This window comes from Meleagris gallopavo, chromosome 5 (assembly GCF_000146605.3).
Source record: "Meleagris gallopavo isolate NT-WF06-2002-E0010 breed Aviagen turkey brand Nicholas breeding stock chromosome 5, Turkey_5.1, whole genome shotgun sequence".
NCBI lineage: Eukaryota > Metazoa > Chordata > Aves > Galliformes > Phasianidae > Meleagris > Meleagris gallopavo.
This window is the reverse complement of record NC_015015.2, coordinates 53,120,589-53,142,520: the sequence shown is the minus strand read 5'-3', so window position 1 is coordinate 53,142,520 and position 21,932 is coordinate 53,120,589. Positions and strand designations below refer to the sequence as shown.

Here is a 21,932-nt window from a genome sequence, read left to right as displayed (position 1 = left end):
ATGCTGCAGCTTATGTCCGTTTCCCCTCGTCCTGTCTCCACGTACCACTGAAAAGAGACTGGCCTCACCACTATGGCCGCCACACCTCAGATATTTATAAACCTGGATCAGGTCCCCTCTCAGTCTTCTTTTCTCAAGGCTAAACAGACCCAGTTCACTTAGCCTTTCTTCATAGGGGAGATGCTCCAGGCCCTTCACCATCTTTGTGGCCCTCCGCTGGACTCTTTCCAAGAGATCCCTGTCTTTTTTGTACTGGGGAGCCCAGAACTGGACACAGTACTCCAGATGAGGCCTTACCAGGGCAGAGTAGAGGGGGACGATCACCTCCCTCGACCTGCTGGACACGCTCTTCTTAATGCACCCCAGAATGCCATTGGCCTTTTTGGCCACGAGGGCACACTGCTGGCTCATGGCCAACCTGTCGTCCACCAGGACGCCCAGGTCCCTCTGTGCAGAGCTCCTCTCCAGCAGCTCATCCCCCAGCCCTGTATTGGTGCATGCAATTATTCCTCCCTAGGTATAAGACCCTACACTTGCTTGTGTTGAACCTCATCCGGTTTCTTACTGCCCAGCTCTCCAGCCTGTCCAGGTCTCGCTGAATGGCAGCACAGCCTTCAGGCGTGTCAGCCAATCCTCCCAACTTCGTATCATCAGCAAACTTGCTGAGGGTTGCCACTATCCCCTCATCAAGGTCATTGATGAAGATGTTGAACAAGACCGGACTCAGCACAGACCCCTGGGGGACACCACTGGTTACAGGTCTTCAGCCAGACTCTGCACCACCAACGACGACCCTCTGCGCTCTGCCAGTCAGCCAGTTCTCAACACACCTCACTGTCCACTCATCTATCTCACACTTCCTCAGCTTTGTTATAAGGATGTCGTGGGAGACAGTATCAAATGCCTTTCTAAAATCAAGGTAGACTACATCTACCGTTCTTCCCCCATCCACCCAGCATGTGACAGCATCATAGAAGGCCACCAGGTTGGTCGAGCACGACCTCCCCTTGGTGAACCCATGCTGACTGCTCCTGATAACCTCCTTTTCTCCCAGTTGTCTGGAGATGGTATCCAGCACAAGCTGTTCCATCACCTTTCCAGGGACAGAGGTGAGGCTGACAGGCCTATAATTACCCGGATCTTCCTTCTTGCCCTTTTTGAAGACTGGAGTGACATTGGCTATCCTCCAGTCTTCAGGGACCTCCCCTTTTATCCAAGACCTCTCAAAAATGATAGAAAGCGGTTTGGCAATGACCTCCGCCAGCTCCCTCAGCACACGTGGATGCACCCCATCAGGTCCCATGGACTTGTGGACCTTAGTACTGCCTAGGCGCTCACGCACGTCCTCTTTCCTGACTAAAGGGAAGTCTCCCATTCCCCAGACCCTCTCGCTAACCTCCACAGTGTGGGAAACCTGAGGGAGAGCCTTTTCACTGAAGACAGAAGTAAAGAAGGCATTCAGTATCTCTGCCTTCTCAGCATCCCCCGTTACCAGAACCCCCCTCTCACTTAGTAAGGGGCCCACATTCTCTCTAGTTTTCCTTTTGCCATACTTGAAGAAGCCTTTTTTATTATCCTTTATCACTTTAGCCAGATTCAATTCCAGGTGGGTTTTAGCCTTCCTCGTCGCATCCCTGCAGGCCCTGACTACATTCCTATATTCTTCCCAAGTGGTCAGACCCTTTTTCCACATTTCATGGACCTTCTTCTTTCCTTTGAGCTTGCGCATGAGCTCCTTGCTTATCCACACAGGTCTCCTGCCACCTTTTCCCGATTTCTTGTTCACAGGGACGCACCAATCCTGAGCTTGGAAGAAGAGCTGTTTAAATGCTGACCAGCTCTCAGAGGCCCCCTTACCTTCTAACACCCGAGCCCAGGGGATAGCTCCAAGTAGGTCCCGGAAGTTGGCTCTCCTGAAAGTCCAGGGTAGCAATCCTACTTATTGCTTTGCTTCTTCCACTCAGGATCTTGAACTCCACCATCTCATGATCACTACAACCCAAGCTGCCCCCAACCTTTACTTCCTTAACAAGTCCATCCCTGTTGGTGAGAATAAGGTCCAGTAACACCCCTCCCCGCGTCGGTTCCTCCACCACCTGCATCAGAAAGTTGTCTTCAACGCACTGCAAGAACCGTCTGGACCGTGCGTGTCTGGCCATGTTGGTCGTCCAGCAAATATCTGGATAATTGAAGTCCCCCATAAGCACCAGTGCCTTCAGGCACTTGTATGATGTGTACACTGATTCTGCTGAGGCAGTTTCTTCTTTGAGTCTAGGACTCATCATCTATAGCTGTTAGCAAGCAGTGAGTGAATGCAGTTTGGACAAAAATGTGTTGTGTGAATATTTCTGAGTTCACAATTATTGCAGGCACCTTCCTTCCAGTGTGGGCAGCTCCTGTACGCTATTATCCCAGAGGAGGGGAGTGCAGGCGGACACAAAAGAGTTCAGCAAGGCTCATTTGGTATTCTTCACTGCTGTGTTCATACCTGTGTAAGAGAACTGCACTGACCTGCCGTCCATTCCATATGGGTTGCCAGTCTGGGCTTGCTGACTCCCTGTGTCCTGGTGCACCCTCAGGGGCCTGGCTGTTTCATCAATTCCCTTTGTCTCATATTTCTTTTGAATAAGGTTTGCGCCAGAGGGAGAAGAGCAGTATTGCTTTGAACCTAAGAAGCAGGAGATGCATTTGTTGTTGCAAACTTTGGGGGAGTTTGAGGAAGGTTTTTTCTGTAGGGGACAAAATGAAAGCGTAAGATGTTGCTGTCTGTGTGCAGGTATACTGCAATCCTCCTTCCCCTGCATATGAATTATAGTCAGCCCAGTTCCCCTCCAGCGAATGCTGTGTTCAGTGATAACTGTTTCATGAGGAAACTAAAATGACAGTGCTGTGCTGTGTTAATGATAGAGACTCTGGAGAGCTTTGAACAAAAAGGTTTGGCGCATAAAGTGGGTCAGAAAGAGCAGATATTAGTGCTAATGATAACATCAAACGTCCTGGGAAGACAGCGTCAGTACCATGTGAGACACAGCCTGCGTAGGGAGTGGGCTCAGCCCTCCTCTGACTCCACGGGTCCGGACATTTCTCCTGCCCTGGTGGCTGGCAGCAGATTGGGCTGTTTGCTCTGCAGGGCTCTGCAGGGCAGAGGAGCACTGTGCAGGTGTCTGTGTGAAGAGATGCATTCAGCTGGGCCTGTTGGAAGCCATTTGTTCCTGCTGTAACCCGGTCACACCAGGGCTGGCTGAGCTCTCGCCCCAGCAATAGATAAATCAGAGTGATGTAAGCCTAGTGCTCCTGTAATAAGGAGAATTGGGAAGTGGATTGAGAGGGGCTTGTTTCAGAGCTACAAAGGCAGCGGAGAGTTGGTGGGGCTTTGAAGGAGGCGGCTGTGTGGAGCTGCCATTGAACTGGAAGCAATCTGTGTCGCCAGGGAAACAGCTGCCTGTGATTCCCGGCCAGAGGATGCTTGGTCTTTGAAATAATGGTGTAAAGGTTTTTGTAACACGCACCGTCCGGGTTTTAAAAATAACCACTTGACATTTAGCGGCGTATGAAAGGAATATTGCTGCAGTTTAGCTGGTGGTTGACAAATACTAATAAAAACTGGGTCTGTTTGAAGAGGGGTTTGAATGTTGGTTCTGCTAAAGCTCTCCCAGCACAATTGTTTGGGGGAGAAAGAATGAAGTGGGAGGTGAAAGGAAAGTGTTGAGTAGACAAGGAAGGGAGCTTTGTTCTCCTAGCATAATTGTAGCAGTATTTCTGCATTACTTTTTCCATTGTAATGTTACAAAGGATGTACCCAGGAGTAAAGTTTAGAGTAAGAAATTAATGTGGGAGAGCAAAGAAAGAAGCTGAGAGCACGGGAGTTGGAGTGAAAGGCTCGAGTTGTCTTCCATTTTCCTTCATAAATATGGCAGTCTGGTGGACTTTGGAGAAATATGAATTAAAGTGAATTACCACAGAAAAGATGGTAAGGGCCCCAGCGGAAGTTTCAAGGTAGAGTTCAGAAGTAAGGGAATGGCAGGATAATCAGTAGGAGGAAGCTCTGATGTGAATCTAGCTCTGCAGCAAGGATGGAGCATTGTTTCCCTGGGTGCTGTGTCAAACCTCTGCAGATCTTCAGCCACCTAGATCAGTGGGGATGTTTCTTGCCGGCTCAGCGCTGGAGGCAGGCATACTGCCTGCAGTTGTCTGGTTCCCTGGGCTGGGTGGCAGCTTATCATTTGCTCCATGCATGGCAACTCTAGGTTGACTTGTGGAAGTCAAAGGGCTTGAGTCTGGAGCTAGGTCTGCAAGCCCCTCCTGAGTATTTATTCCCTTTTCTTCCTCACTTTTTCTGTCTGCTTCCCTGTGCACTCTCCTGCTTTGAGTGCTGAAAGCAGCTGTGTTCAGATGGCATGACTTTCATTCTGCAGCCTTTCCATGCTGTTTGTGAGAATGGGATATTACAGATGCCAGAAACAGAATTTTGCTGTAAGTAATAAAGTGCAGGGAATAGGTTTGATTTCTCTGCAGGGAGAACTTTTACAGCAGAGATGGTAGGGATGAATTTGGCCTGAATGATGTAACTTTTCTTCGGGGAATCAAATGTACATCCAAAATCCGTGTTCAAAGCAGAAGTTTCATGGATAGTGAGAACAGGATGTGATCTCACAGCAAGTATCACAGAGCTTTCTTTAACGTACCTTAAAGGTTAAGAGAATCCCAAGTGTTTATCACTGGAATGTGAATTTAAGCAGCAAAGTGAATGTGTATCTGAACAGGAGAGAATAATTATTTACAGTTTCAATTTTGTGATAATTGAATGGCTCTTATTTTTTTTTTCCCCCCAAATAAAGAGCTAGCACTCATAAGCTGCAGAACGGTCAGGAAAGCTACATGTAAGGTAGTTTTGAAAAAACCCTGTTAAGTGGTATTGGCTGTTTTATCTCTTGTTTCTCAGGCTAACATTCCTTTGGTGGCTGTCACATGTTTACCAACCAGAAGCCTTCCTCATTCCTTGGGTCATTAAGTCAACAAATACGAAACAGAGAAAAAGAAAGAGCACCACTCAGGGCTGTGTTTCTGTCCCACTTTGCCCTGCTTGTGTGAGCACCGCAGGTCCAGAGGATTTAGCAACCTGTCTCAGGAAGAAAGCTTTGAAATGTATTCTTTGTGAGAAGAGTATTCTTGGGAATTTTCACTGCTGGCTTGACTTGTTTTGCTGTTTTATGTAAGGACAATTAGGTAAGCCTGGTGTTTTGAATAATTTGTGGTTATTTCTTGGTGAGAAGATAGCTTTCCTATTTTGTTGCTTCTGTGACAATTACAGGTAAATCCTGAGTTACAACAATTCTTGTTACTGTAAATTTGCATGCTTCTTGGGTTTTCTTAAAGTGGTAATACAGAGGTCTTGGAAATTGCAAATAATGAAATAGGAGTTAGCCTTTTCTTCTGTTTTCTGCTTTGACTTTGTGCTGTTTCCTACTGGCACTTAAGATTAAAATCTACTAGTGCAGAACAGTAGTTAGACCATAATTATAGGCTCACAGTGAGTAATGTGAGTGCAGGGAATTTACATTCATGTTAAGCAGAGGGTACATTTGATCCCTGTGCAAGGGAAGCTGTCAATACTTGCAGATACTTGTGGCTGCGATAGGTTAAGAAAAGGGTCTAAATGTAGCATGATAGTTGTGGGAGAATATAGCTGAAGATATCCGAAATAAAATAGTAAGCAGGCCTTGGATGCATGTGTCCGAATACATCTAAGGAATCATGCTGCACTTCATTCTTGGGGTCTGCTATGCCAGGTGTTTTGCAGAATGTGTGCAGGGATGGTTGCTCACGTGGGCTGAAGTATCAGAACTGCAAAAGCCCGCAAAATATGTGAAATCTGTTTTAGTTAATCTCCATTGCATTTATTTTGGTTAATAGTCACCTCTGCCTCCCCCCTTCTTGCTGTCCTTTTGTCTTTCAAGTGGCATAGCTCTCCATTTTAATCTTGAGAATGGGATCTGATGGGCATCTTGCTAGGCTACTCTTGATTGTTTTTGAAAGGTTATGGTCATCAAGAGAGGCGTCATAGAGGACTGGAAGAAAACAAGTATTTCTCCAGTCTTCAAAAGAGGCAAGAATATATAGATAGAAGGAAAAAATCTCTTACAATGAGGGTGATGAGGCACTGGAACAGGTTGCACAGTGATGAGATTGATGCCCCGTTGCTGGAGACTTTCAAGACAAGGCTGGATCAGACCCTGGCCATCCTGGTCTAGCTGTGGATATCCCTGTTCATTGCAGGGGAGTTGGATAGATGGCCTTTGGAGCTTCCTTCCAATCCAACTCTGTGATTCTATGAAGAAGGAAGATCTGGGGAACTACAGGCTAGTCAGCCTCACCTCAGTCCCTGAAAAGGTGATGGAACAGCTCATCCTGAAGGCCATATCTAATCATATGGAAGTCAAGATGATCAGGAGGACTCAGCATGGATTCATTGAAGGGAATCATGCTTAATGAATTCGGTTGCCTTCTGTGATATCACTGCTGTCTGGACAGGTGAGGTTAGAGCAGTGGATGTTGTCTACCTTGACTTCAGCAAAACTTTTGATGTCGTATGCCATGAAATCCTGATAGATGAGCTCAGGAAGTGTGGGCTGCAGGAATGGATGGTGAGATGGGTTGAGAGCCATCTGAACAGCGGATCCCAGAGGGCTGTGATCCATGGCACAGAGTCTAGTTGGAGGCCTGTGGCTAGCAGTGTTCCCAAAGGTTCAGTTTGTTTAACATACTCCTAATTTACTTACGGTAAAGGATGAAGGAATAGAGTGCCTTCTGAGCATCATCAACATTTGTTTTCTCTTCTGAGATCACTCCTGCTCCCCAGTACATCAGTGAGAACCTTACTTTTGATTTCCATGTTCCATGTTTTGGGCATAAGTGCTAGGGTCCAAGTCTGATTCAGTTTTGCCAGGCTGAGAAGTGCCTGGAATAGACAGAAGACATGATACGGGGAGAATACAGGGGGGTGAGGCACATGTAGACACCCATGTATCCTGACTGTTAAAATGAGCTGATTCCCACCTCATTCTGCCTGTTGAACCTGATTTCCTCTCCTTTGTTACAGAGCTTGTGGTTAGCTGAATCAGTTCATGCCCTTCTCCTTTCAGCCCTAGTAATGAGTTAATTAGTTTGTTATACTAATGCATATAGAGAAAATTTCACAGTGATGCGGTAGAAGGTGGCAGTACTTGCTAAGCTCTTAACTCTGTTAAATTCACGAATCTAGAAACCACTGGCATTTTTCCCCAAGCATTTATTTTAATGGCTTTTGTTATTGTTAAAACATATTTTCCCAGGGTGTAGGTCTCTTGGTCAATGCTAGAGGCCTAGAAATCTTCCATAATAAAATCTTTCTTTGAAGCTACACCCTGTCTGTATGAGCAGTACTCTTCCGCTTCATAGCTCTATTTAAATGCCAACAATTTTTCCATTCTATTCTTCAGCAGCTGCTGCCTCAGCTCAGTAACTGGCTGTGCAGGTTGCACATGGAGGTGGGACCAAAAAAATACTAAAGGTCCCTCACGCCAATTGTGGCAACACAGTGAGTCAGTCTGGCTGCAAGCAATGTGTATGGAACAAATCTCAGTGTAGGAGTTTCCAGGAGTGGTGGGTCTTCTGCAAAGCAATATAGAATGACCTCGGAGGAAAAGGAGAGCCTGAGTGCCGAGGTTGTCTGTGCTGTTTGAACTCTCGAATTTCACTTTTGCAGTTGTGTGGAATGGTGATGGAGCCATGTTAGGTGATGTAGGGCTGAGGATTGTTAGATGGTAATTGGTGGGTTTTCACAGACATGAGTCTCTTCACTACCAAGTAAACTTTCCTGTCTCAGCAGCAGAGTGGCTGTGAGAAATTCTCTTCTGTGTGCCATTTGTGCCTCTTTTTCATGGCCCTTTGGTTGTCCTAAATGCCAGATCATCTGTCTGTCTTTGTGGCTGGGCTTAAATACATGAGACGGAAGCATTTAGGTGAATAGCAGAGGGTATGGTCATGTATCTACTTAAGAAAGAAAATAATAAAAATAAAAAGTCAAATACTGGTTGTGCTTTCAAGGCAAAATTAGGTACCTAAGCTGCCCTTTTAGCATTTCCAATTAGATGTTTTGTAATAATGCAGATGTTCAGCACTGCAGTTTGACAACAGGTCCTGGTCTAGGAATGTCAAGAGCTGGTGATGCATGCCTGCCCCACGTTTTCTTTCTGATCAGCAGATTGCCACTGCTGATATTGCCTGGTTGTGTTTAAAGGGAGCTGAAAAAGAGATGAGTTAGATTGAGAAGGCCACTCTTGTAACAAATGGCTCCAGGCTTGTTGGGGGTGAGTATTACCTATCTTTGAAAATAATCTTCCTTTCAAGAGAGAATTGAGCCACAGAGAAGTCGTGGACCTTGTTAGGGTCCTGCTGTCTATTAACTGCTCTCAGTGAGCAGATGGTCTCCCCATGGCTTCCCAGGAGGCTCTCCAGGCATATGCTGTGTGCAGGTCTGCAACTGCCATGTGAGTATCCAACATATTGTGGCCTCTTGCTGTTCCCTCATCCCCTTCAGCAGCAATTGGGAGGTGTCTGTGGCCTACCAGGAGCTAACAAGAAGGTCGAGGAGGAGCCAGGAAGGTGATGAGAGGGTGCTCTGTTTTCTGTGGGCGCATGGCCTGCTCTCTGCAGATGGGAAATTGTGTAAGTATTAAGAGATTTGGTTTGATTAGCTGAAATCTTCTGTTGGCAGCACATTTCCAGTCCCTGGAGCAATGGAGATCAGACGGGTTGCCAAGGCAACGCACAGCCTTCAGTGAGAGGTTTACTTCTGCATCGTCCTTGGTCAATTGATGGAGTAGAGCTTATTTAGGTCTTTGAGGGGAAAAAAAAAAAAAGAAAAAATAAAGAAAGCTGTTGTCCGGCCTTTTACTGTGGTGAGTCATTCTGCCTTGGGTCACCAGTGGAACTAAGAACAAGGTTTTGTGGGTGAGAAAAATAAGTACATGACAACATAAAGATCCCAATTAGATTCCTCTCTGAAGTGGTGAGAGCACTTCAGTTCTAAGTGGAAACAACTTTTTCTCCCCAAACAAGAGGGAAGCATTAACAAAGATCTTCCTTTCTCCTTCCTCCTCTCCCTGTTTCTCTGTCTCCCAAATGTAAAATACGTATTTCCATTTGCTAGAGAGCTCCGTGCTTACTGTTGAATTCTCAACTCATACAGTTGATCTTTACATTTTAACTTCCCATCAGTGCTTTGCTTGCTGTTCTCCACTCCCTCTTCTGTTGCAGAAACCTCGATGAAGTCAGCTTGTATAAGTTTTCCTTCCGTTATTCTCCTTTTCCTTGAGTGTGTAAGGACTTGTGCTAATAAAGATCGCTTTAAAATAATTCTGGAGTTGATAGGGAAGACGTGCTACAGGGCTAACAAGAACACACCTGGTGAGTTGAAGGTGGTGTATGAGAAACAACATCAGAGTGCCCTTTTTGGTCTTTCTTACTGTTGAGATAAACGTGGGTTGCGCTCAGCAGTAGATACCTTATTAGTTCAGAAGAAAATAAGTGTGCAGGCTAGAATTAGGAAGCGCTCACTGCATGGTCTAACACAGGGAGCCAGGCTGGCATTCTCTGAAAGCGCAGGTGCTCTGATTCTGTTGTGTGTGTACCTGAGCTGGTGTCATGTAGCATGGGGAGAAAAGAGAATTAAAATAAGCCTAGGCACTGCTTGCTGAGATGCACGTTCTGACCTTCTCTGTCATAAAACCAGTACATGTCCTTTGTAGACTACAATTTGTAGATGAGAAGAAGAAATTAGAAAGGGTAGAGGAGCTTTTACAAGTCTACATTTATTTATCCTTTTTTGAGAGGATGGCATTTGATAGATGTGTCACTGTGGTGTTGCACAGTTATATTCTTTCCCTGTCTCAAAATACCGCATTAGTGATACCATGGCAACAAAGAAGTTGTCTTTAAAGGAAAAGAAAAAAAAAAGAAAAAAAAAAAAAAAGACATGACTTCAGCACTCAAGGAAGGTGGCAGACTGACAGCCCAAGCCTTCCCTTTCTACCAGAAAGGCAGTGGTGTCAGCTGTGACAAAATGTATATGATTATCAACTCTGAGTTGTACTGTGACTGAAAACAAGCCTGGGGCATGATCAAAGGCAAACCTGTAGTAAGCTGGTTGGGAATTTCTGAGACAACGTATTCTTGTCACACAGACAAGAGTATTTTGTTAAAATTTATAACTTTTCTAAGAAAAACACCTTGAAAAACCATTCCTAAATACAGGTTATGTCCTTATTCAGGATGGGGCAGGGTATGGAGACAGCAGGAGAAGCCAGATGTCTCTTGCCACAGCAGTAGGTTTTTGGTGGTAAGGCAAAGGACACATGGAAGCTGCCAGTTTAAGCCTCTGCCCTACTTGGTTCAGACTTGAATTTGAATATGGGTCTCATCTCTAACATGAAAGCAGAAGATTGTCTTTTAGGGACTCACTTTCTTATTACAGTTGATCTAATCCAAATTGTATGGATACTTATCACTGCAGTCTTTTTCTTGCTTTTCTACATCTTAGTTGAAAGTTTCCACCACCAAGTCCCCTCACTGCTCTGTCTGATGGCTGTTTTTACCGTGGAAAATTGTTGCAGTGTGTGAAACAGTTTGAGATTGGCTTGTAGGTTAGGGTGAGAATTGAGATAGAGGGGAAACGACAGAGCACAGGCTTGGGTGTAAGGGTGTTCTCATAGCAGGTAGAGCACTCGCCTACATACTCAGTCTGTTACAATTTTCTAGAGATCTTGTCTTTTCCCTAACGCTGATCTCAAATTACTGGGAGTCTAAGAAAAGGACTTTCTGTCTTCTAGTTTTTCGTTGCTGGTCTGGAGAAGCATTGAGGCAAAGTTGTGAAGGCTGCAGCTCACTCTGGTTATCTCAGATGTTGGTTCAACTCTGAGAAAAAACTTGTTTTTTTCTTTACAGGGATTCTTCATTTGGGATAAAAATTATAGGGTGAAAGTGTCTGAGGGGTTTTAGCACAAAAGATCAAGAAGAAAAGAGTTTAAGACAGCTGTTCAATGGGAGGTAGGCAGTGTGACCACTATAGATAGTGGGGGCACGCAGAAAGGTTCCAGCTACTCTGCCCAGCCTGAAATGCTCATGAACGTTGGCCTGGTGAAAGCCTGAAAGAGAGGGATTATCTAGGTGTTATATTTTATTCCATCTCTGACTCTTGAGCAAGTAAGACTGTTTCTCACTAAAAGTTTGTGCCCTGTTTTCCTACCACTGTTTGCCTGACGTTCCCACACCAAACCAGGTCTGAGGAAGGTGTATACATATGAGGAAGCTGGTCAGAAGGATGACTTGGGGTCAGATTGAGCTGAATGCTCCCCGTGTCCCAAGGCAAGGGGCTCAGTCTGTGTGGGTCTCACAGCCTTCCTGTTGTAGTTTGAGGTAGGGAACAGTGGTTGTGCAGGAGAACTGAGGCCTGGTTGGTACCACAATATTCCTCATGCTGTCTCTGCTGAACTCTCTCAGCCCTGGTACATAGGGGAACCAACTTCAAGTCTGTGAATGGCAACTCAAGTGCTGTGCTGCTCCAATTTTCAGTCTCCCTGGTCTTGTTAATTTCAGTGTATTTTAAAAGCCACGTTGAATTTTCTAAGGTTATTAATAAGATTAACAATTATTCCCTGAATCATCCTTTTGAGACCTCGGCAGTTAGTTGAGTCACCTCCATTAGATGACATGTGTACTCTCCTGTCCATTATGACATGCTTCTGTTTCCTTTTTTCATTTGTATCTGTTCTGTGTGTGTGCTGAGAAATGGAGTGAGAGCCAGGACTCTTCTAAATGCAGAACATCAGGCATCATCATATGCAAACACAATGTACTTGCTGTTGATTTGACCTGGAGTTGTTTGAAACACATCCAGCAAAACTAATACTTCATCCTTTCTAATGAGAAAATGCCTTCTGTTGAAGACAGAATATTTCACAGAACAGTTTGCTTGGTCTCAAACATTGACAGGAGCATTGCTCAAGATTAGGGTGGCATTTCTGCTGCAGAGAAAGTAATGTGGCTGCAGAGTATTACATAGTAAGCTCTATAGTAGACTTTATGAGGTGGGAGATCTCACAAATTTTGAGATTTACTAGCCTGAAAACAGTAAGCCTGGCTTGGAAAAAAGGGTGGAGAGTTCTCTCTAACGAGAATGTGAGACATTGTATTGGGAAAAGTAAAATGTGAGTTTATGGGAGAAGTTCATAGAATCATAGAATGGCCTGGGTTGAAAAGGACCACAATGATCATCGAGTTCAACCCCTGCTGTGTGCAGGGTCGCAACCAGCAGCCCAGGCTGCCCAGAGCCACATCCAGCCTGGTCTTGAGTGCCTCCAGGGATGGGCATCCACTAGCCTCCTTGGGCAACCTGTTCCAGTGCCTTACCGCCCTCTGTGTGAAAAATTTCCTCCTAATATCTAACCTAAATCTCCCATCTTAGTTTAAAACCATTCCCCTTTGTCCTATCACTATCCACCCTCATAAACAGCCGTTCCACCTCCTGTTTATACGCTCCCTTCAAGTATTGGAAGGCCACAGTGAGGCCTTTAAGTTGTCTCCTGGGTCTAGACACTAAAAGGTCTGTGTAGATCAGCAGGACTTTTCTTGATGGTTCTTTTGGACCTAAACTCTACTGCTTTTTGTTCACTGTGTGCTGTGATTACCATTCTGTGGGGTAGTTGTGTCAGTGTTTCACTGGTACACAGAGTTGCTAAGGGCATAAACACATTGAGGCCTGCAAGTTGTTTGGATGCTGCGGTTGTGTGGGTTGTAGAAGAAAGGGAAAGAAAGGTGCTGTACTGTTTCAAAAACCTTTGAAATTGCATGCTTCTGTCTTATGCCATAAGGCTGCTTAAATCTCTAAAGGTGACCTGTAAGCACATCAGCAACAGCTATAGATGGCCGCACTTTTTCACACTTCGTTCAATCCAATTTTGCAGTCAAACTTAATAAATGCAGTCAGGTCAAAAGTATCTTTCAGTCCTTCATATTCCTTATATAAAAACCAGAAGAACTTTCATTTCTTGCTATCTGTAAACCAGTACATAAGAATAAAGTGTGTGAAACTTGAACCCTGATGAAGGGCAAGTCCTCCTGCCTTGGGTGGGAATTTTACCCTGCTGCTACAGTGCCCCATGAAATTTGATTGCCTTTCTGATAACGTATTTGTGGATCACCTTGAGGAGAAGAGAAAAAGTTGCACAACTGTTCCCTCACAGTGCTGTTAGGAAGGGTCAGGCTTTGTCTCCTTTGATATAGATATCAGGAAAGAGCTGCAATCCTGTGAAAACACACATTTATTTCTGAAGTGTTTGTGTATTGTGTGTGTGGTGCACATGAATAGAATTGCCACCTGTCCAAGACTGATAAGGATGATCCTGGGAGCAGTGATCATGCACTCCTTGTTCTAGCACTTTCCTATATGAAGGATTTGCTCTTAAAACTCTACCTCAGTTGGAACTTACGAAATGCTGCATGCAATGAGTTGCTTTGTCCTTTGTGGCACTTTCTCAGTTTGCATAGATACAGATTCATTACAGATTTTCCTGTTCTGTAATCAGCGTTATCTGTGTCTCATGAAGACCCTTAAGCTTTTTATTTTCATGCACCCTCAGAAAGATCCCATTAGCCATATATCCTCTTCCACTAGGAATCCACTTATGGCACTATTTTCCTTTATAGCCCTGACCTTGTGCGTGGGGAGGTTGACTCCTTAGATTCTGATGCTCATGTGCTTTGAGCAATGAGTAGAAGTGACTGAGAAACCTTCTTGGTGTTTCCATTGCACCCAGAAGGGAATTTGCCCTTGCAGTAGGACTGCTGTCATCATTTCACCCCAGATAACTTTCCTTCAGTAGCTGCTGATTATTGCCAAGCATGAGGCTTATTACAGATGGACTCCTGTGCGTTGCTGTGCTGTGACATTGCTGATAGGGAAGAGGATACGTAGGTATTCATGTAGGTGGAAACTTTCTAATACATCATAATAGCAATAATAATAACGTACACTTCTGTTGCCTTGCAGCTTTTGCTAGAACTTCTGCCCACACATCAGCCTACTTGGTTCACAATGCAGTGTGCATGCTAGACAATTAGTGGTTGATAATGAAAAATGTCATGGGAACCAGCAGGAAAATCATAGCTTACTCCAAATATATAATGAAATGTAATTAGTGTAGACAGTAAAACAGACAATTTATGGTTTTTTTCGTAATTAAAAAGTACCAGTAAACATTCCTATTGCAGGAAGCTTTGTATCAATTGGAATTAAAGAGCTATTGCCTGGAATAGGATTTTATGCAAAAAATTAACCCTTGCAAAGCTGAATTGATTAAGGCTTTGTTAATAGCGGACTCTCAAGAGCATCTGTGGTGTACTTCCATTCATTTGCATGGACTCTTTGGAGGTGCCCAGCAGGCTAGATGAATTGCTGTGAAACCTGCTGAAAAGCAAGCACCAGCTGGATATGATCACAGAATATGATGACTGTCACAGTGTGGCCAATACTTCTCTACTGCTCTTCCAAGCAGACTCTGCCTTGTGGTCATCTTTTAGCATGGAGGTGGCTTTGAGGAAGCTGTTAGAGCAGGAACAGCATTGTAATATCTTGTGCCCTCTGTGTCCTCTGCCAGATGCCACATGTTTACCTCCCTTTTGTCTCTGATCTCTTTCCTAGCTTGGGGCCCTTCCCATTGTGCCTCTGCTTTGTACTTCAGCAGAGCACATGCAGGATTGCATGCAGTTATACTTGTCCTTAACCTGCTGGGTGTGTCAACAGCATTTCCTGGCTTCCAATCTCACCTGGGACTGCAGAACACGTGGGCTCACTGTGTCACTGCATGAGGATATCTACAGCATTGATTACTTAGCTTAAAAATGCATGAACGAGTGGAAGAAAGTACAGGCTGAATGGACTGTACATGTCTCAAAGTGCACGGTGGCCCACTCCTTCCCTAGCCTTGGTTGCCCAGAGTGTGAACCAGGAATTCAGTACCACACTACTTTTTCTTTTCCATCTAGTGCTGTGAGGCTGATTGTTTCACTTATGCATGAAGCTCTGACACGCTCCAGCAATGCTGTAATGCAAGTCATGTGTGTGTTTCTGCTCTTCTTCCCCCTCAGCACCCTCCCAAGTCCAGACATCCTCCTGCAAGCCAGAGCAGAGCTCTAGCCCAAATCAGTCTTGAAATAATTTCCCAGGCATAGTCTTAGCCTGGAGATTCAATCCTGCAGAGCAATCCCTTCAGCTGCAGGCAGAGAGGAGAGCTGGGACATGTCATTAGGACCATATGCAGGTGCAGCTCATTTCTTCCTGATTGCAGAGGAGCAGAGAGCCAGCGTGGTTCCAACACAGAGGAATCTGTGCTTCCAGCGGGAGCCAGGTGCTCAGACTGTAATGTTTCAACCTACGTATGTGAGACAGTGCTCAGGTGTAAATCTCACATCCCTCCCTCAGAGATACCATGGCACAAGCCTCCAGTATCTGGCACAGATAGTATGAGGGAGAGAAAACTTCTGCTTACAGCTGTGTGACCAGATGCATGAGCTCCTATGCTGCAGAATCCCCAGGCACCTTCTTGCAATAGAGCATGCATTCCTTAGATGAGTGGTGCTGTATCAACAGTCTGTACAGGAGATGCCTTACACTCTGCCCCCAAAGAGTAGGGGAAGCCTCAAGGATTGTCTCAAGTCCTACACCACTATACTACTGCATCCGTGTAGGCAGCAGATGGTAATAGGTCTCTGAACTTTCTTTCAGGATGCCTGCTCTTTCCTCTGGGATTTTGCAAGGTATGATACAGGACTGTTGGAAAAAGGGGTACCTTGGAAACTTCTGTGGCTGGGGGTCATGTAGCATTACAGAGCTTGTGGTGGGCAATTGGTGTTCAAAAATATTGGTAGCTTGCTTCATTCTTGTCTGAGAAGGGTAAACTATGACATCTCATTGGGCTTAGAGCTGAGGTTTGTTGAAATGGCTTAATAAATAGGAACAGCAGTGTCCTTGCACCCCTCCACATCACTCTCTCTGCAATGAAATCGCTCACAGAGAGCCTTCATAACATAATTGTCGGTTTGCTACGAATCCATTTTAAATCTGCAGATTTTAAGCTAAGCTTCACACAACGCATACATTCATACGGAGGCACATAAGTGTTTCTATTGAGATGTGATGATCCCAGATGTATTGTATTGTATTTGTATGGTAAGGGTAGAGATGATAATCCTCTTTTCTGCCAAAGCTACGCTCGAGAAAAGGAAGAGTCATAGATGGCACCCAGCTGGGCTGTTGTATATATTCTGGAGTTCTGGTGACTTTGATTTCTGCTCAGCTCCTTTGATTTATACTTGGTTTCTGCAGGCACTTAGTGGTGACTTCAGCAGCTGAAAATAGCAGGAGTGGGTGCATCACTCAGCTGCTCTCACATCCCCAGCCCTGCTCCTTGGGTTGGGATGTGGGGGAGGAGATGGGCAAATTTCAGCCTCAAAAGGGAGACCAGACTCCTTGTCTTTTTAGGCCGTGCTTTGAGCTGGGGAGACACAAGGGGAATGTAGGTGCATTTGCTAGAGAAGTAACTGTGCTGTGCAGAAGAGAGCAAGGCAAATGTGGACTTGATTGTGTTGTCATTTAAGTTTACATAATTCAGTATGTGTTAACGTTCCCTCCACAGGCTGGAGTGAGCAAGATCAGAGCCAGCTCCTGAGTTTGTGTAGCCCATATCGTGCTGGATTTGGCATCCAGCACTCATCTGCTTTGTATGTGGGCTGCTGCTAAGCATTTGTGATTTTTGTTTCCAGTTAAGGCACGTCGACTTGTAGGAAATCAGTTTTTTCAAATTCCCCTTGATTATAGTCCTGGTGAGCGCTCTCAGGGCTGTAACTGGAGATGGTTCAGCTCTTCTAGCTTGAGCCTTTTGCTGAGTCAAGTTTTGTAAGCTCCCAGTGGGATGTTTTACAGGCAGGGCTGGCTCTGTTTACATCCTTTCCTCCTGCTCATCTCATCTATGAGCTGTAGCTTTGCAATCACAGACATCCCTGGTGTGCCACTGGTGCTGCTGCTGTTTCATTTTTATGGGATCTTTGATTTGAATCGGACAACTGAACTTTACCCCTTCTTAGGTGAAGTAATTATTAGGATAACAAGCCAATTTTTTTTTTCTTTTGCAGACAGTACTTACGTTTTTTGACGTGTGCCCTTGCCATCCACAGTGGGTGATCTATGTAGTGTTTGTCCCTTGTTTAGGCATTTTGATATGTGTGAGAGAGGTGAAATGGCTTTAAAAGCTTTTTGCTGGCGCCTGCGGTTTTTAGCAGACCTACTGGCACAGCTGAATCTGATAAATTGAAATGAGACTGTTTCTCTACAATTTGACATAGGGATGTAGAGGTACAGGACTAGGTTGTCAGCTGATGCATATCCACTGTGCTTGCTATACATGGCCAAAACTGACACCAGGGGGGCTAACCTGAATTACCTCAGCTGGAGGCTGGCCCTCTGCAACAAAGACTGGAAATTATGTGGTACTGTAATATACTTCCTACTGAAGGGTAAGGTAACAGATTAACAAGGTTCATAGACTAGACATTAGCCTCTTCTTAGTAGAAGTAATGCAGTTAATGACTGCCATTACAGCGTAGTCAGATAATTTTACAGAAAAACGTCCAAACTGAAAAGGAGGTATTGAGACCTTCTCACCTGGAGCTAATCCTCCCCACAGTCTGCCCTAAGTACTCACTGCAAGCTGTGCAGAAATGCTTTAAGGCCAATGGTGCTATCTTGGCTGGATCCTCATAGCTAGTATAGATCGACAGCCTCTCTCCTGAAACGAGTGGACTTCTGCACTAATATGAAAGTTTATTACAGTTGGTAAGAGTCTGATGTTCACATGTGATGAAAATGAAGACCTCCATCAGAATCTGGCTTGGTGTGCAATATAACTTGCTGTTGATGTTTTCAAAAGACTGGCCCAATGTGGATCTTCTAACCACTTAACGCAAGTCCAAGATGTCATTAAGCATATCTTTTTCTGAGTAATTTATCCCATTTATGCTGATACTTTCTTTGTAAATTTCTCTCTCTAGATAATTCTGAGGCCATTGGGTCTTTGCCTGCGGTTGGAGTCTTCTTTGTCCTCCTTCCAGACCTCCTTCTCTGCATCAACAGGAAGCTCTGCTTTGAAAAGAGAGGTGGGTTCTCATGCATGGAACAAGAAGGGAGAAGAAAACATTACAAAGAGAAGTCTAGATTCATGATGGCCTGGGTGAGTATCACAATACGACACCACCTTTGATGTACAGAATCTTCTTGAGACTTTGATTGCGGAGAGAATAGAGGTATTTACTGTGTCTCAGGTTGTTTGTTTGGATAACAGCAGGGATTTGGATAGACTGGAGCAACCTCCAGAACTTGATCAAATGGATATACAATTGCTGCCAGGCTTCCATTATCTTTGTTGTTTGGAGTACTCTCTTGAGAAATGGAGGGCAACACTAGAAAAAAGTGCACTCATCACTCTCTCTGTTATGGGAGTGTTTTGTTAATTCAGTTAAGAACAAAATGTGAATAATTCTTAGTAACGGCACTGCCTTTGCTCCTGAAGGATATGCCTGCCCTGGTTTTCTTGCAGTAGCTATTATATGCTCTTTCATGCATTTGTTGTTGTCTGGAAACATTATGTCTTGAGTAAACCCATGAGTCCTAGGGACAAAATAATTGTGAAAGAGCCCATTGGGGAATTTGACTCTGTTATAAAAATAACATTTTAATTTTTCTTAGCTGCCAGAAGATGCATCCATCCTGTTAATGGTGGTAAATGGGAATTTGGTGATTTCATCGTATATTTGTTGGTGAATTTGCATATCATAAGTGTAGAGTCATCAAAACAATTAGCCAAGAAAGTGGCCTCAGAAGCCTTGCAATTAAAAGTTCTGCTTCCTAGTGGTTCACTCATAAAGCTAATTGTAGAAGGGCATAATTGCAAAGCCTGGAGCCCTTGGAGCTTTTTTGGTACACATTTTGCCTTGCATTGTGTTTCACTTGACTATTGCAAGGGGTAAGATTTTGTCATACTTGAAGAGTCCAGGTTTTTTGAACAGGCAAATGTGAAGTCAGTGGTATTCATTGATTTCTTGCTAAATTTGTTAGTGAGCCAAGATCAGGCTGATGGTACCAACAAGTTTAAAAAGCAAATGGTGTCTGAAAGATCCTCCTGCTAAAGGTTCTGACTTTAATGTTTCTATGCAAAGATTATGGTGGTTATTTTTGTTGTTTTGTTTTTTAAACTATGTTTTCTTCATGAAGATTATATTTAAGTCTTTTATCCCTTCTCTTCCCCTCCCATCAAGTAGTGTGAAAATGTGGCTTTTATTTCAGTTTTTGAGATGGCACATCTTGCAGGAATATGTAGGCGTTGACATTCTATAGAGCTGTCACAGGCTATCATGTAAACATGTATTTGCAGTGCCTTTTAAAATGTGAATTATTACTAAACAGGGTGGCTTGGTTGTTTTTTTTTTTCTTTTTGGTGTTTTGTTCCTTACAAATTTTGAAAGACAAAAAATTGCTTCCCAGCTGACATGCTCGATGGCAGTTTTCATTTCAGCCTAAATCTTGTGTGTCTGAGTAATAAACCTTTGAAAACATGGGTTTATAATGGAAACACTAATTCAACTTTAACTACAGCTGTGCCATACAAGCAAAATACCACACACATTAATGAGGTGCTAAATCTGATACGGCAGAGGAATGTGTTGTAATCGTTAATTACAATGGAAACTTAAAGTTGGAGCCTGCTTTTTCCGTTCAAACAAAATCAGCTTGGTGAGTTGGAGCTAAGAGTTATTTAAAAATATCAGGTTTCTATTTTTAGTTAAAATTTCGCAATGCTGTTTGGATCGTTATAAGGCCAATACAGAATATTCATGTAGGAAATGCTAATGCTTTTTAAAAGACAGCAGTATGAGAGGACAGATTAAAGAGGACAGTGCTAACCATAGCATGTCGTATGGCAAGTGCAGAAAGGTGGAGCCTGAGCTTGGGCTGGGAAGCCATGAAAGCCAATTTCTGGCGCAGTAGTTCCTAGTGAGGGAGCTCTCCCAAGAGGAGTGCTGACAAGCAAGAGTTGGTTTCAAATTCAGTCTGACTTTGCTGGGTAGAAAGGAGCAGGATGGGAGTGTTTGTAACATGTAACTTACTGGTTAGTAGTTTAAAAATGTAAGTGAATTAAAAAAATCACTTTTCCTGTTCTCCACTTCCTTTTCTGATGAGCTGCGTTTATTACAAGGAGATCCTAATTCTACAGGTGTTGCTGTTCTCTACTAACTGGGGAAATCACTGCTCCACATTTGGATTTAGCAGTGGTTAGAACATATTGCTCTGCTATGACTATTGGTTTTATAACTGTCTAAACAAATGCATTTTGCATTTGACATGACCATAACTTCTACAATGGGATAAATCTAACTTTACAGTGGTGACCTGCACAGATTTTTCTGGGTTTGACGGATGTTTTTCTCCTGTCCTTGGATCAAGCTGACTTTTACCTTACCTGCCAATAAAAAAGACGGTTGGTATTGAAATATAAGCAGTTCTGCCTGCTTTGCACTCTGCAGGTGCATGAACTGACATTCAGGTGATGTACTGTAAACTGCCAAAGTCTTCGTTTTGTTTTGTCTTTTCTGTAAAGAGCCTGAACTTAGAACTGGTTAAGTGACAATGAAATAGACGTTTCCATCATCATGACTCTGCGATGCATCTGTCTGTTTTGTTCCTAATTTAATTGTAATCGCACAGTTTGTGTCCTTATGAGAGAAACAAGATAAGGGAAGGATGTTGGTGAAAATGATGCCATAATTGTAAACCTTTTAGGAGACTCCAAGACAAAGGCTCTTAATTGCTAGGACACAATGGATAATGTTTCTGATACTTGAGGCTTTTGTGGATCCTGCTCTTGATTGCCTCATTGACCTTAGTAATCCCTTGCACGAAGATGTGCTGCTGCTGATGTTACTCCTTAGCAGCAGGAGACCCTTTGCTGCTGGGGTTGGAGCTTGTCTGGACATTGTCAGTTTGGATTTTGGACATACTTGGCACTGTAAGGGCGAGCTTAGAGCAGGCTGCAGAGCTGGATGGAGAATCTGGTTAATGCTTTAGTAAGAGAAGTCTACCATAGTTAACTTCACACATATTGGGATTGCTTGCCTATACCCAAGTGTGTGTATGATGGCATGGAGGATTGCTGAGCTGGCTGCTGTGATACAGATCCACGATGTTGGCCACGTGCAGAGTCAGCTGGAGTTGTTCCTCCCAGCATCAGTGTTCTTAAAGATGGTGAGAGAATGTGTGTGGGGGATGAAATCTCCCCTTGGAATGGCTACCTGCGCAAGGAAGAAGGCCCTTTCCTCAAACAGAGGCCTGATATATCACTGGGGACTCGTGTGAGACCTCTTTTGCTGCTCTGATGGTTTGGTACCTGTCATGAAGTGTGAATTCCATGACTAAGAAGAGGTGGAGATCTTGTTCTTACAGATGGTATTTACTGAGTTGCTGAGCCCTTTGCTTCAGAAGTTCACAAATGAAATGAACTTCACAGAAACATTCGGCATTGCTGGACAAACCCTTGTGTAAAGAGCTGTGTCAGACTGTGTGCTTCAGTGCTATGACTCAAAAAAGAAAAATGCCTGCTTTGTTCTGTACTGTACACTTTTATATAGTGGTGTGACCTGAGACCAGGAAAGAAATTGTGGTTTTCTTACAGTGCTTTATACAAAACTATTCCAGTTACACCTTGCCTTGCCTTGACCACAATGTTAATCCCGTTTTCCTGGTATGTGAAGTCACCTTAATCATCAGGAGATTTGAAGAAACTTTTTTT

The 21,932-nt window shown here is 44.0% G+C and overlaps 1 protein-coding gene across 2 annotated transcripts in view; it reads left to right on the top strand.

Moving 5' to 3' along the window:
* Window positions 1-21,932, top strand: part of SYT16 (synaptotagmin 16) — a 110,748-nt gene that overhangs the window by 28,720 nt on the left and 60,096 nt on the right. For both annotated transcript variants that reach the window (XM_031553724.1, XM_031553725.1), the window contains one exon: window positions 18,142-18,320. The gene's annotated coding sequence lies outside the window, so the exon portion shown is untranslated. The remainder of the gene's footprint in view (window positions 1-18,141; window positions 18,321-21,932) is intronic.